A 12,784-nucleotide genomic window follows, 5' to 3' on the forward strand; every position below is an offset into this window, starting at 1 on the left:
TACTGCCTCCAGGTCCGAGACAGCCGTGGAGTCAGGCATTATATCTCCCTCCAGTCAGTGGACAGGAGCAAGGGGAAAAGGAACACGGGATGCAACCCCGAGTTCAGGGAGCTTCTTCTAAGTACTTCTCTCAGAAGTTCTCCGTGACGTGTTCACACCTACTGGCCAGAACCGAGTCCCATGGCCCCAACCACCTGCGACGGAGGCGGGGAACTACCTTCTTCACTGCGGACAGCCACGTACCCCGCTGAATAGCAGGGGTCTGCCACTATGTATAAAGGGGAGAATAGATTCGAGGAGGCAACTTGGCAGTCCCTGCTATCATCATCACCCCAGACATGCCCAGAACTTTCTGGGGAGGGTGAGGCTTAAGAAACGGTAACTGACTGCGACCTTGCTCGGGCAGAGCAAACAGAGCAAGAAGGTGCCTGGACACAGAGTCCTGCGGAAGGACAGGTTCACGGAGGGCTGCAGGGGAGCGTGAGGAAGAGCCTGAGGAGGAGCCGCTGGAGGGGCAGAAGGGACATCCGCAGAGCTAGCAGAGCTAGCGATGGGGGGAGGAGCCCGCCCGGAGGGAAGGGCAGGTTTCCAGCGTGAAACGCACGCAGACCTGGAGACCCAGGAGCTTCCAGCGGAAGCTGGATTTCACTACAGAGCGGTGACCCCAGAGGGCAACCTAAGCAGGTTTCGGTGAGGTGACACCAGAGCAGGCGGGCTGGAGGAGCCCCAACGGAGAATGCCTGCACTTTTCCAGATCTTAGGGGGTGAATGAGAGGAAAAGGTAGGACAGCAGTTGCAGATGGAAGATTTAAAGAGGATTTGCGGGGGAGGGTCCCTCCGTCCCCCCACCCCCGACTAAAAGAGAATTGACAGTATTTACATGCATGTGGGAAGAAGCCAGTGGAGAGGGACACCGGAGTGGCTCAGTTGGTTAAGCGTCTGCCTTTGGCTCAGTTCATGATCCCGGGGTCCTGGGATCCAGTGCTGAGACGGGCTCCCTGGTCACCGGGGAGCCTGCTTCTCCCTCTACCTCTGCCTGCTGCTCTTCCTGCTTGTGCGCTCTCTCTGGCAAATAAATAAATAAAATCTTAAAAAAAAAAAAAAAGCAAAAGCCGGTGGAGAAAAGAGTTAAAACCTAGAGAAAGAGGAGAAAAAGTACAAGAGTGGAGCCTCAAGAAGGCCGGAGGGGAGAATTCCAGACTCTGTTTGCTGCTAGGAAGGAGGGCACCTCTCCACTGGGGAGTGGGGGGCAGGGGGACATGGGACACAGATGTGACAGAGGAAAGAATCATTTTTTAAATAAAAGCTGATGGTTGTTTCTTCCCTACCACCACACTCTTGGATCAGAGGGTCAAAGGGGAAAGTAATTTCTCTACTTTCCCTCCTCCTGGCAGAGACTGGTGGATAAGAGGTAATTGGGACTTGAGGGACTCTGGGAGTCCCAGTGTTGGTATAAAGATTATTTTAAAATAAAAGCATTTGAGGGGTGCCTAGGCAGCTCAGTTAGTTAAGCATTTGACTCTTTTTTTTTTTTTTTTTAAACAATGTGTTATTTGCTTCAGGAGTACAGGTCTATGAATCATCAGGCTTACACTTTTACAGCACTCACCGTAGCACATACCCTCCCCACTGTCCATAACCCAGCCATCCTCTTCCACCCCCCTCAGTTTGTTTCCTGAGATTAAGAGTCTCTTATAGTTTGTCTCTCTCCGGATCCCATCTTGTTTCATCTTTTCCCTCCCTTCCCCGCACAACTCCCTGCCCTACCTCTCAAATTCCCCATACCAGAGAGATCATATGATGATTGGCTTTTTTTGCTTAGCATAATACCTTCTAGTTCCATCCACATTGTTGCAAATGGCAAGATTTTGGGGTTTTGATGGCTGCATAGTATTCGTCTGTGTGTGTGTGTGTGTGTGTGTGTGTGTGTTCATTCATATTCCCCATTCATCTGTTGATGGGCATCTAGGTTCCTTCCATAGTTTGGCTGTTGTGGACATTGCTACTATAAACATTCGGGTGCACGTACCCCTTCGGATCACTACATTTGCATCTTTAGGGTAAATACCCAGTAGTGTGATTGCTGGGTCATAGGGTAGCTCTATTTTCAACTTTTTGAGGAAACTCCATAATGTTTTCCAGAGTGGCTGTACCAGCTTGCCTTCCCAACAACAGTGTAGGAGGGTTCCCCTTTGTCTGCATTCTTGCCGACATCTGTTGTTTCCTATGTTGTTAATGTTAGCCATTCTCTCCACAGTTTTTTAAATCCATTCTTCTATTGATGCACAGTTGTCTTTTTTTTTTTTTTTTAATTTGTGGCTATAATGGAAAAGGTGGTGGTGAACATTCATATATATGTCTTTTGCTAGATGTATGCATTCATTTCTCTTGAGTATATGCCCAAGAATGGAATTTCTGGATCATGGAGTAGGTGTTCATCTTTAGTAAATATTCCCAGACAGTTTTCCAAAATCTTTTTTAAAGTTTTTATTTATTTATTTGACAGAGACAGCGAGAGACAGAACACAAGCAGAGGGAGTGGGAGAGGGAGAAGCAGGCTTCCCGCCGAGCAGGGAGCCCGAAAAGAGGCTCAACCTCAGGAACCTGGGATCATGACCTGAGTGAAGGCAGACACTTAACGACTGAGCCACCCAGGCACCCGACAGTTTTCCAAAATTGAATCAGCATATACCGATGTACAGATTGCATTTAAATAGTAAGAAAGCCTTAGTTATTGGAGTGATGCTTCCTAAAAGTGAACTTTCTGGTGTTAGTGAGTAAATAGAGGAAATGCCAGACCCAAAAGTCCTAGAAATGCTGGTTGTGTCCAACTGGTGGCAGTATGGATCAACAGGATGTCATTAATCGCACACAGAATGGACGGTGCCTCTCTGGCCCACCAGAACCCGGGGAATCCAGGCCTGGGCTGGGGCTCACAGGCCACTCAGAATTATGTCTTTCAGTGTTCTGCTCATACTAACCATACCCACAGGAGACTGATGTACCCCTTCTCCCAAAAGGCAGTGTAGTCCCAGCACTGGGCCCCTGATCTGGAGTCAGGAAAGTTCTGAATGTGTCAGTATGCTAAGATGTTAAGGTCTTAATCATTCAGCTGTTTAGGAGCCATGGACCCTGAACCAGAACGTCTCCTACTCCAGGACTAAGGTCCCTCTCTAGCAGCACGACTGCTACTAGAACCCCTCTCTCCAGGTACTCTCCTCCTCAGACAGTAACACAGTTTTCTCTCTGAACCCCAGGATTTCTCTGCTATACTTTTTTAAAAAATATTTTATTTATTTATTTGACAGACAGAGATCACAAATAGGCAGAGAGGCAGGCAGAGGGGGGGGAACAGGCTCCCCGCCGAGCAAAGACTCTGATACGGGGCTCGATCCCAGGACCCTGAGATCATGACCTGAGCCGAAGGCAGAGGCTTTAACCCACTGAGCCACCCAGGTGCCCCTCTGCTGTATGGTTCTTGAGGGGGGTTCATGTTCCTGAACTAGGGGTAGCCTCTCTGTCCTACTCTGCTTAGCCCAGGAGACATCCCCTGCAGGTTTCATTCATCACATCTTAAAGTCCGGAGGCCTTGCTATTATACTTGCCTTCAAGTTTGGTTTAGGACAGACTGAGTATCTGTGCCCTTTGGGATATGTGAGTTCAGCAGGAAAATAGACACACAGGTCATGAGCTTAGGAGAACTTACTGGACCAGGATTCAGATTTGGTAAAAAAGAAATGTTTGAACTCACTCAAGGTACATAAAGCAGAAGGCAAAGAAGTTAACCTTGGGGAACACATCAAAATTTTAGGACAGAGGGAACAGAGGAGCAGGATCTAGAAAGAAATACATACCTTTTGGGGGCACCTGAGTAGCTCAGTCAGTTAAGCATCTGCCTTTGGCTCAGGTCATGATCCCAGGGTCCTGGGATCAAGCCCCACGTCAGGCTTCCTGCTCAGTGGGGAGCCTGTATCTCCCTCTGTCTGCCACTCCCCCCTGCTTGTGCTCTCTCTCATTTCCTGTTTCTCAAATGAATAAATAAAATCTTAAAACAAGAGGGCGCCTGGGTGGCTCAGTGGGTTAAGCCGCTGCCTTCGGCTCAGGTCATGATCTCAGGGTCCTGGGATCGAGTCCCGCATCGGGCTCTCTGCTAGGCAGGGAGCCTGCTTCCCTCCCTCTCTCTGCCTGCCTCTCTGTCTACTTGTGATCTCTCTCTGTCAAATAAATAAATAAAATCTTTAAAAAAAAAATCTTAAAACAAGAAAAAGAAACACGTACTTTTTTGAAAGTAACATATTCCTCAATCCTGCCAGCCTGTAATAGTATTCAACAGATTTGAATATTTATTTCAGAAGGCTTTGTGCTAGGGCGCCTGGGTGGCTCAGAGGGTTAAGCCTCTGCCTTCGGCTCAGGTCATGATCTCAGGGTCTTGGGATGGAGCCCCACATCGGGCTCTCTGCTCAGCAGGGAGCCTGCTTCCTCCTCTCTCTCTGCCTGTCTCTCTGCCTACTTGTGATCTCTGTCTATCAAATAAATAAATAAAATCTTTAAAAAAAAAAAAAAAAAAAGAAGGCTTTGTGCTATTAGTATTACAACCTAGAAGAGCTTCCCATGAATTAGGTACTAGAAGGACTTTGCACCAGATTCTGAGATCTCTGATTGTCTACTCTGACCACATCCATCTCAGAGAGTGCTTTGAGGGAATCTCTTGGGTTCTGCTTCCGTAAGACTGGGGAGCAACATTTATCTGGACATCCCCCAGCCAGTGTGAGATGTGTGACTACAGAAATGAGAGCTCAGGGTAGTGGAGGAGATTGTAATTTAGGGATGGTACCCAACTTCGTGTGGAGAATGAAGATTAAACTCTATGAGGACAGTGGCCTTGGCTGCCTGATCTTGACTTTTCTATTGCAATTCTTGGCTCTGTCAGGTGCTCAGTAAGTATTTGTTGAATGGATGTGTGGGTGGATAGGGAAATGAATGGGTGGGTGGATGAGTGGATGAATGGAGAGTAGGGTGAGGTTTCAGTCACCTGTTTCCCAATATCATTAGGTTTGCTGCACTCCTCCTCTCCCGGGGCCCACACCACCAGGACCCCTCTAAGGAAACACAGAGTTCTTTTACTTAATCTCTCCAATTTCAGGGGTAGTAATACAGATTTCTCTTTCAAACCTGAGGCTTATGTTTGCTTAACAAAGATATTGTACATGTGGACTCAAACCCTACCAGAAAATAAGATTGAGGGATTAATATATGTGAATATATAAAACTTCTATTGTATCTAAGTGGCCTCTACAAAAACACAATACATAGAGTACCATTTAAAAAAAAGAAGAAAGAAAGAAACTACAGTCTTAATGGCATTTAAAACATTTTAGGCGGCACCTGGGTGGCTCAGTCATTAAGCGTCCACCTTTGGCTCAGGTCATGATCCCGGGGTCCTGGGATTGAGCCCTGCATTGGGCTCCCTGCTCAGCAGGAAGCCTGCTTCTCCCTCTCCCACTCTCTCTGCTTGTGTTCTCTCTCTTGCTGTCTTTCTCTCTCTTTCTGTCAAATAAATAAATAAAATCTTTTAAAAAATACATTTAGATTAGTAATAATGTGCCCTATATAATTAATTCACAAAAAATATTTTCAGGATCTTCCTTCTCTAAAATGTAAAAAACAAACAAACAAATAAATAAATAAAAAGTGGGGGTGGGAGGATTCCTGTATGTCCACTTGCCTTACTGCAAATACCATGCATATTTGTCATCTCCACACAAATATTCAAAGACTTTCTGACATTACTATCTAGGGTCCCTAAGTCGTGACTGGAATGACTCACTCTTTGTCCTGCTTCCATTATAATGGCTCCTGAATGTGCAAAAGACCCAGAAGTCCAACCACAGAGACCAGCATTTTCAGTTAGAGGGATGCAAAGCTGGGGAGGAACTTCCTGTACCTGCCCCAACTACTTCACAGGCTTTCTGGGAGAATCCCTGAAAAAATAGGTGAGAGGCTCTTTGTGACTTTCTAGGCTCTGTGTAGCTTCAGCCAATTCCTACCGTATTAGAAAAGGATCATCCTTCCAGGGAGACTCTCATAGGTCAGAGCATGTCACGATTCAACTTGAGAAACCTGATCCCACCCCAGGACCTTTGGATTTGCCATTCCCTCTGCCTAGACTGATCTTCCTTCAGATATTCTCACTTCTTCCATTCTCTGTACATATGTTTCCTCTGCACAGAGAAGTTTCCTCACCAACCCTATCTAAAATACCATCCATGGAGGCTCAGTCTGTGGTGCGAATGGCTCTTGATCTTGAAGTTGTGAGTTTGAACCTCACACTGGGTGTAGAAATTACTCAAAAAAAAAAAAAAAAAAAAAAAAAACTTTTAAAATACCATCCACCTCCTGTTCTATTCCCTTGCCCTGATTTCTTTTCCTCCATGGCAATGATTTGTTTATTTGTTTGTTTTCTCTCTCCTCAACTGGGAGGGAATATCCACAAAAGCAGGAAGTTGTCTGCCATGTGTCTGCATGGTGCTGAGAACATTAGTAGGTGTTCAGTCAGAACAGCTAAAATTAACAAGTCAGGAAACAACAGATATTGGCGAGGATGCAGAGAAAGGGGACCCCTCCTGTACTGCTGGTGGGAATGCAAGCTGGTGCAGTCACTCTGGAAAGCAGTATGGAGGTTCCTCAAAAAATTAAAAATGAAGCTATCCTACGACCCAGCAATCACACTACTGGGTATTTACCCAAAGGATACAAACAGTGATCCAAAGGAGCACATCCACGCCAATGTTTATAGCGGCAATGTCCACAATAGCCAAACTATGGAAAGAGCCCAGAGGTCCATTGATAGATGAATGGATAAAGAAGATATGGTGTATATATACACAATGGAATATTACTCAGCCATCAAACCATGAAATCTTACCATTTTCAATGGAGGGTAAGCTAAATAAGTCAATCAGAGAAGACAACTACATGATTTCACTCATATGTGGAATTTAAGAAACAAAACAGGATAATAGGGGAATGGAGGGAAAATTAAGACAAAATCAGAGAGGGAGACAAACTGTAAGAGATTTTTTTTTTTAAGATTTTCTATTATTTATTTATCTGACAGACAGAGAAGAGATCACAAGCAGGCAGAGAGGCAGGCAGAGGGGCGGGGTGGGGGGGGGGAAGCAGGCTCCCTGCTGAGCAGAGAGCCTGACATGGGGCTCGATCCCAGGACCCTGAGACCATGACCTGAGCTGAAGGCAGAAGCCCAGACCATTGAGCCACCCAGGCATTCCACTGTAAGAGATTCTTAACAATAGGAAACAAACTGAGGGTTGCTGGAGGGGATGTGGGTGGGGGGATGGGCTAACTGGGTGATGGGCATTATGGAGGGCACTTGATGTAATGAGAACTGGGTGTTATATACAACCGATGAATCACTGAACTCTGTCTCTGAAACTAATAATACATTATAGTTAATTAATTGACTTTAAATTTTAAAAAAAGAAATCAGAAGAAAAAAGAAGAAGAAGAATATTAGCAGGTGATTGTATTAGTTATCGATTGCTGTAAACACAAAGGTAGTGGCTTAAAACAACACTCAGTTATCTCAGAGTTTGCGTGAATCAAGAATCCGGGCATGGCTTAGAGGAGTCCTCTGCTTCAGGATTTCTCATGAGGCTGCAATTAAGGAGTTGGCTAGGGCTAGAGTCTCACCTGAAGATCTGACTGGGAAAAGAATCTACCTCAAAGCTCATACGGTTGCTGGGAGAATTCAGTTCCTTGGGGTTGTTGGACTTATGGTCTCAGTTCCTTTCTGGCCGTTGGCTAGAGTCCGCCTTCAGTTGTCTGCCAGAGGGTCTCTCCATAACTTAGCCCACAATATGGTGCCTTGCTTCATTAAAACCAGCAAGGGAGAGAGTCAGTTAACAAAAGAAATTACATTCTATGTAATGTAATCACAGGAGGGTCATCTTATCACCTTTTCCATATTGGCTAAAAGAAGCTTGAAGGTCCTGCTCATATTCAAAGTGAGGGGGTTACACAAGGGTTTGAATACCAAGAGATGGAGATCCCTGGAGGCTATTTTAGAGTCTATCTGCCTCATTCCTTGCTCAATACACTTGATCTTAGCCGAATGGCCGAGAAGCGATTATTATTTGCTCAATAAATACTAAATATTTTTAATCCAATGTCCAAGGTTGATACTGGGGGAGGAAAGCTGTTAGATTCAAGATTCTTGCAATTTATTTCTTGCGCAATGTAGAACTTCTTTGAAATGTACCTATTCTTTTCCCAACTTCCCTCCGATGTTCTGTGACCAGCGTGGTCTGCCTATCTGCGCGAAGTGCCCCAGGTTTTGAGGATTCACCCAAGGGAAGAGACCCACACACAATTCAGACCCTTTGAGAATCTACAGTCTGAAGATAACCATTCACAGAGCTCATTCCTTCTCCAGGAGGATCTCTGGAATAGGTGAGTTGCATCCTTATGTATGACAACCTGAAAGTGGTGTTCTTGAATGGGCACTTTGCATTTATGAGGTCTCGCTGCTAGCCAAGTTAATAATGCATCTAATAAAGAGAAAGAAAGAAATACATTGTTCCGTCAGGTAGATATTATTAATATGATTCCATTTTAAAAGGGCCATTACTTCAGAGTCTTGATGTCTGGGATGCTGTTAAAGAAGATTTTTTTAAAGAGTCACCATGACAACAGAGAGAGCCCCACTTCCCCTGAATTGATTACAGATTTGTCCATGTAGGGGACTGGAATACATCCAGCTTATTGGGAATTCTTTTCTGTCTTCTTTGGCAAAAGCCCTGGCTTATAGTCCAGAGTAAGCAGGAGTCTCAAAGCCATCAATATTCACTGATGAAGTCGTTGCCATTCATTAACAGAGACTTGATCAGCAGACATTTATCGATCACCAGGCCTGTGCAAGACACTCTGGAGGATTCAGAGACTTAGCTGTCTGACCAGCTGACATGTCTGCCGTGTGACAAGTTCCAGCCCCTTGAGGCAGCAGGAGCCATGTGGGGGAACTCTGGGGAGTACAGACCCTGCTCAAGGACCTGGGATCTGCACACAGGGCCCTGGTGAAGAACTGTGGTATCATGATGTGCACCCTGGACAGTTCTGACCTGTGAGGGCTTTCTTGATCTGTGGAGTACAGTTGGATGGATGAGAGCCCTGAGACAGTGGATGAAAACTAACCCTGGGCCTTAATTTTATACAAACTCAAACACCAGATTCTTGGGTCACCTTGGGGACATCACTGGACCTCTCTAGCCATTACTTTTGTCCCTTACATGAAATAGGATTGCTTTTCTTCCTGCGGAACCCAAAGTGGTCACATCGTGCACTGTTGCTTGTTGGACAATACAGCTTCCCAGACAGGCTTTTGAAACTGCTCAAGCAGTGAAGATTCAGTGTTGCCTTGCTTGAGTGATGCCCAACTCAGTGCTGGGCACTGGGCGCAGGGCATATCCTAGCACTCAGTAAATGAATGAACAAGAATTGGAGCCTTCTTGTAACCATTCCATTCTTTGCCCACCTCTCCATGCTGCCATTATGCTGGTCTGTCACATTTTGAAAGGGACTTGGGTGGATACACCTTTGGTTCTCCAGGACAACAGAGAGCACCCCAGTTGTCCCAGGCCTGCTTCCCTCTCCACCCCAACTTATGGCTCAACTCAACTTTTCTGCTTTGGATCATTTTGCAATCCAGGAAGTGTCCAAAGGAATGGGATAGGGTGTTGAAGCCATGTCTAATGGATAGGGAGAAGGGAGCAGAAGAGGGACAAGTCAGGATTATTTGGCTTCTTGCTCTCTATAGAATGTGTGAGAATATGTTGGGGGCTCTGTGCAGTGAGGGAGCACCTCTGTACTCAGCAAAATGAACAAACAAAAAGCAGAATGGGACAAATAAAAAGCAAATAGTAAAATGGTAGCGTCAAACCCAACGAAATTATTAATCTTTTTGAACAAAAATAGTTTAAACACTTCAAATAAAAGGCAGATTGTCAGACTGAATAAAAAAGCAACATAAAGGGGCACCTGAGTGGCTCAGTCAGTTAAGCCTCTGTCTTCAGCTCCAGTCATGATCTCAGGGTCCAGGCATGAAGCCTTGAGTAGAGCTCCCGGCTCAGCAGGGGAGTCTGCTTCTCCCTCTCCCTCTGCCCTTCCTCCCTGCTTGTGCTCTCTCTCTCTCTCTCACACACACACACTCTCTCAAATAAATAAGACAACATCTTTTTAAAAAAGCAACATACAACTTTATGATGCTTACCAAAAAACTACTTTAAATATAAAGACATCAATAGATTAAAAGAAAAGGGATAGAAAAGGATGTACCAAAATACATCCTTTCTTTTCTAACCAAAAGAAAGCTGCAGTGGCTGTGTTAATATACTAAGTATATTTCAGATCAAAGAATATTTGAAGGGATAGAAAAGGTCTTTTCACAATGATAAAGGGACAACCTATTAGTTAAACATAACAGACCAAAACATGTATGCATCTAGTAACAACTTAAAAATACATGAAATGGGCGCCTGGGTGGCTCAGTGAGTTAAAGCCTCTGCCTTCGGCTCAGGTCATGATCCCAGGATCTTGGGATCGAGCCCCACATGGGGCTCTGTGCTCTGCAGGGAGCCTGCTTCCTCCTCTCTCTCTCTCTTTCTGCCTGCCTCTCTGCCTACTCATGATCTCTGTCTGTCAAATAAATAAACAAAATCTTAAAAAAAATACATGAAACAAAAATTAATAGAACTGAAAGGAGAAATAAACAAATATGGAATCATTCAATAATTGATGGAACAAATAGAAAATCAGTGAGGATAGGAAAAGTCAAAAAATACTATCAACCAGTTTGATTTAATTCATATCTATATGACACTCTACACAACAACAGCAGAATGTATATTCTGTATCAAAACTGTTAATGTTAAACTGTATTGTGGGCCATAAATAAGTCTCAATAAATTTTAAAACAATCAAATCATACAAAGCATATTCTTTGACCACAGAGGAATAAAATTAAAAATCTGTAAAAGAAATATACCTGGAAAATCCCCACATATTTATAAGCTAAACAGACTATTAAATAACTCACAGCTCAAAGAGCAATCAGAAAATATTTTGAACTGAATGTAAATGAAAACAATGTATCAGAATTTGTGAGATGCAGTTAAAGCAATGATTAAAAAGGAAATTTATGTAGCACTAAAATCCTATATTAGAAAATAAGGAAGGTCTGAAATCAACAACTTAAAATTTTACCTCAAGTAATCAGAGGGAAAAGGGGGAAAGTAAATAATAAATATAAGAGCAGAAATGGATGAAATAGAAAACAAAAAACCAACAGAGAAAACCAGTGAAATCAAAAGCTCATTTTTGAAATGCTCAATAAAATTTATAAACTCTAGCAGAAAGGAGAGACAGATAAAATACACAGACTACCAACAACAGAAATGAAAGAGGAGAAATCACTACAGATTCTATAGATATTACAAAGATAAGGGAATACTGTGAACAAGTTTATGCTAATATGTTTGACAACTTAGATGAAATTGACAAATTACTTCAAAGACACAAATTAGGGGCACCTGGGTGGCTCAGTGGGTTGAGCCTCTGCCTTCGGCTCGGGTCATGATCTCAGGGTTCTGGGATCGAGCCCCGCATCGGGCTCTCTGCTCGGCGGTGAGCCTGCTTCCTCCTCTCTCTGCCTGCCTCTCTGCCTACTTGTGATCTCTCTCTCTCTGTCAAATAAATAAAATAAAAAAAAATTAAAAAAAAAAAAAGACACAAATTACCGGGGTGCCTGGGTGGCTCAGTGGGTTAAGCCTCTGCTTTTGGCTCAGGTCATGGTCTCAGGGTCCTGGGATCGAGCCACGCATCGGGCTCTCTGCTCAGCGGGAAGCCTGCTTCCCCCTCTCTCTCTGCCTGCCTCTCTACCTGCTTGTGATATCTCTCTCTGTCAAATAAATAAATAAAAATCCTTAAAAAAAAAAAAGACACAAATTACCAAATCTTACTGGAAAAGAAATAGATATTTTGGACAGTCACATCCATTTATGAAATAAAATTCATGATTTAAAAATTCCTATAAAGGAGACTCCAGGTCTAGATGGCTTTCATGGCAATATCTACCAAAAATTTAAGGAAGGAATAACACCTGTTCTACAAAAAAATTTTCCAGAAACTAAAATAGGAATATATACTTCCTAACTCATTCGATGAAGCCAGCCCTGACACCAGAAACAGAAAATTACTTTACAAGAAAACTATACATTAATATCACTTGTGAACATAGATACAAATATTTGAAACAAAATTTTAGCAAATCAAATACAACAGTGTGTTAAAAGGAGACTGTATCATGACCAAGTGGAATTTATCCTAGGAATCCAAGGCTGGCTTAACATTTTTAAAAAGTGAGTATAATATACCATGTTAGCAGAGATAAGAGAAAAAATTGTTTGGTCTTCACAGTAGATGGATAAGAAGCGTCTGACAGTAGGAAATTTAAAAAAAAAAAAGAAAAAAGAAAAAAAATGAACAAGATGGGATGGGAGGGAGACAAACCATAAGAGACTCTTAATCTCACAAAACAAAATGAGGGTTGCTGGGGGGTGGGAGGTAGGGATAGGGTGGTTGGGTTATGGACATTGGGGAGGGTATGTGCTATGGTGAGTGCTGCAAAAGAGTAAGCCTGATGATTCACAGACCTGCACCCCTGAAACAAATAATATATGTTAATTAAAAATAATTTAGAAAAAAAAGCATC

The 12,784-nt window shown here is 43.6% G+C and overlaps 1 protein-coding gene across 2 annotated transcripts in view; it reads left to right on the plus strand.

The window, feature by feature from the left end:
• Nucleotides 1-679: 679 nt before the first annotated feature.
• PXYLP1 (2-phosphoxylose phosphatase 1) overlaps nt 680-12,784 on the plus strand; it is a 90,898-nt gene continuing 78,793 nt past the window's right edge. For both annotated transcript variants that reach the window (XM_047726307.1, XM_047726346.1), the window contains exons 1-2: nt 680-781; nt 8,319-8,469. The gene's annotated coding sequence lies outside the window, so the exon portion shown is untranslated. The remainder of the gene's footprint in view (nt 782-8,318; nt 8,470-12,784) is intronic.

Source organism: Lutra lutra, chromosome 1 (genome assembly GCF_902655055.1).
Source record: "Lutra lutra chromosome 1, mLutLut1.2, whole genome shotgun sequence".
In the NCBI taxonomy this organism is placed as follows: Eukaryota; Metazoa; Chordata; class Mammalia; order Carnivora; family Mustelidae; genus Lutra; species Lutra lutra.